The sequence below is a fragment of the Eriocheir sinensis genome, chromosome 24 (assembly GCF_024679095.1).
Source record: "Eriocheir sinensis breed Jianghai 21 chromosome 24, ASM2467909v1, whole genome shotgun sequence".
NCBI classification, from domain to species: Eukaryota; Metazoa; Arthropoda; class Malacostraca; order Decapoda; family Varunidae; genus Eriocheir; species Eriocheir sinensis.
In genome coordinates, this window is record NC_066532.1 from 5,135,984 (window position 1) to 5,139,158 (window position 3,175).

At 39.3% G+C, this 3,175-nt stretch overlaps 1 non-coding gene across 1 annotated transcript; it reads left to right on the forward strand.

Moving 5' to 3' along the window:
* The first annotated feature begins 556 nt into the window (after positions 1-556).
* On the forward strand, positions 557-628 carry Trnae-uuc (transfer RNA glutamic acid (anticodon UUC)). Its single transcript has one exon. It is a non-coding gene; the product is annotated as a tRNA-Glu (tRNA).
* Positions 629-3,175: the final 2,547 nt, after the last annotated feature.

Below are 3,175 nucleotides of genomic sequence, written 5' to 3' on the forward strand. Positions count from 1 at the left end.
TGTGTGTGTGTGTGTGTGTGTGTGTGTGTGTGTGAAGGATTTCTCCCTCAAGGCTCTTCCTTCTAGTCTATCTAGGTTTTAATTATAACTGTTGGTAGTAGTAGTAGTAGTAGTAGTAGCAGTAGTTGTAGTAGTAGTAGTAGTAGTAGTAGTTTACTTGATACTATTCTTTTATCTTCTTGTTCTTGACAATGGATTTAAAAGAGCAATTTTTTTTTTTTACATTTTTACCTTCTTTTCACCTCGATTTCCTCCTCCTCCTCCCCCTTTCCCTAGGCTACTTACTGGTAACCTTCCTTTTTTATTTCTTCCTTCTTTCCTTTTATTTCTTCATTTTTTCTTCCCTTCCTGATCTCGTCCCTTCATTCCATCTTCGTTCCCTGCTCTCCCTTTCTTTTTGCTTCATTTCTTTTATGTTCTTCGGCCTCGTGTCAGGTCGTAATAACTCGTCCGTCAGTGTTTTACGTGACTAATAAGACTTCTTGACAGCACGAAAATTATGTCACGGCGACGACCAAACTGAATTAAAACTTTTTCTCTTCAGTTTAAACTCATATCCCATGTGGTCTAGTGGCTAGGATACCTGGCTTTCACCCAGGAGGCCCGGGTTCGATTCCCGGCATGGGAAATTGTTTTTATGTTTTCGTAGAGTGGTGGATATCTACCCTTCACGCGCGCAAGTTCCCCGGTTCGATCCCAGGCGAAACACGTTATTTTATTCCTCCGTGGGGCAGTGGTTAGCGTGCCTATATATGATTTCGAGGCCCTGGTCCATCCTCCCTTTGGGGACACCTGAAGAAGGTAAGCTGGTAATCCCGGACTTCGCACTGGCCTATGTCCCGGGATAAAGGGTTCTTCCCACCACAAGCTTTAGGGCCAATGTGACAGAGATGAGCACCGCAGCCACGCGCAGAAAACTATAGCGTATGCCCATACTGTTACCTTTACCTTGTCTAAGTGTTATAACAAAATGCAAAAGGAAAGCGGACCTAAGCTCGGACCCGTGGAAAAAAAAAAACTTCGTCACTTAAGGTACGGTCTGCTCACCTGCCTGAGACACCTTGGTTAGTGCCGTGGTGACGCGCCTCGCCGCCCAGAGATGCTTACCTGTAAAGAAGGAAAAGAGGAATTAATAGACTGATTCACTCTGTATAACTAATAGGTAAATGTATGTATAACTGATGATAATTAGTTTAAGTAACAGTGATTGATTTTATGTAGAGATATTGATTGATATTGATTTTATGCATATTATACTGATTTTGTTTATTTTATTTTTATTAATACGGCTTTTTATTTTATTTTATGCATATATATTGTTTTTTATTTGTACTGATAGACTAGTTTTGTTTCTTTTATTTTATGCATATTGATACTGATTTTGTTTATTTTATTTTTATTGATACTGATTTTTATTTAATTTCATACACAGACAGATCGTTTTTTTTATTTATACTGATAGACTGGTTTCGTTTCTTTTATTTTGTGCATATTGAAAGATTGATTTTGAATTATGATTTATATATATTGATAGATTGATTTTGAATTATGATTTATATATATTGATAGATTGATTTTGAATTATGATTTATATATATTGATAGATTGATTTTGAATTATGATTTATATATATTGATAGATTGGTTTTGATTTGTAGAACGATTATTATTTTCATATGGCTTTTTTTTTTTTTTTACAACAAAGGAGACAGCTCAAGGGCACAAAAAAAAAGAAACAAAAATAAAAGAAGCCCGCTACTCGCTGCTCCTAAAAAATTAATCAAAAGAGGTGGCCGAAAGAGAAGTGCAATTATGTGTAAGTACAGCATCTTCCCATCTCACATGCTCTCCTTACCTACGCCTCTTCTGCGATTTTACCCAACCACAAAAGCCCATCCCATTAATCGCATGGGATCTGAGTTTGAAGTAAAGAGAAAAAGTTGTAATTCAGTTTGATCGTCGCCGTGACCTGATTTTCGCGCTGTCAAGAAGTCTTAGTCGCGTTAAACACTGACGGGCGAGTTATTACGATCTGACACGGGGCTGAGGAACAGTAGAAATGAAGAGAAAGAAAGGGAGAGCAGGGAAGGAAGAGGGAATGAAGTGACGAGATCAGGAAGGGAAGAAAAAATGAAGAAATGAGAGAAGGAAGAAAGAAAATAGGAAGGCAACAAGTAGCCTAGGAAAAGGGGGAGGAGGAGGAAATCGAAATGAAAAGGTAAGAAAAGAAAGTAATAAAGGGGAAAAATGAAAAAAAAATAACAATTGCTCTTAAATCCACTATCAGAAGCAAGAAAAAAAAAGAAAAAAAAACAACTAACGTAATTACAGTATCAAGTAAACTACTACAAAAATGCTCTCGCTATCCACCTTCACTTCATTCCACTGCACCCCCCCCTCATCTTCCACCTCCTCCTCCACTTCCTCATTCCCCCTCTCCTACTGTTCCTATTCCCTCTACCCCTCCTTCCCTTTTTCTCCCCCCCCCCCTCCCACTTCCCTCTACGTCCTCTCCTTCTATTCCTCAACCATCATCCTCCCTTCCCTCTTCCTTCCTTCCTTCCTCCTTTTCCCCTTTCCATTAGCTCCACTTCCCCCCTTTATTTCCCTTCTCCTCCCCCCTCTCAAACATTACTACCCCCTTCTTCCTTCCTGCATTTCCCCTTCCCTACCACTTCCTTCCCTTCACCTCCCTTCCTTCCTTCCTCTCCATTTATCACAACTACCGTTCCTCCTCCACTTCCACCTTTATTTCCCCTCCCATTATCCCTTCCCCCTTCCCCTCGCACCTTCACCTCCACCCCTTCCTTCCTTCCTGTATTTCCCCTTCCCTTCCCCTTCCCCTTCCTTCCTTCCTGCCTTATCACCCCCTTCTTCCTTCCTTACTGCATTTAGATAGATAGATAGGTAGATAGATAGATATTTCATCGACCACAAACAAAGTTATTTATTAATGGGCCTAGTATGCATTTACATACTATTAACGTGTGGTGCGGTATCACAAGGGATGCAGCTGCTAACAAAAAGGAAAAAAAAACGGGAAACAACTTTAAGCAATGAATAGATAAAACAAAGAAACTTAAATTAAACACACTAACTAAAACAATTCCATAAAGCACACATAAAACAAAGACTTAAAAATCGAGATGAAGATTAAGAAACACAAATTTCAAGAC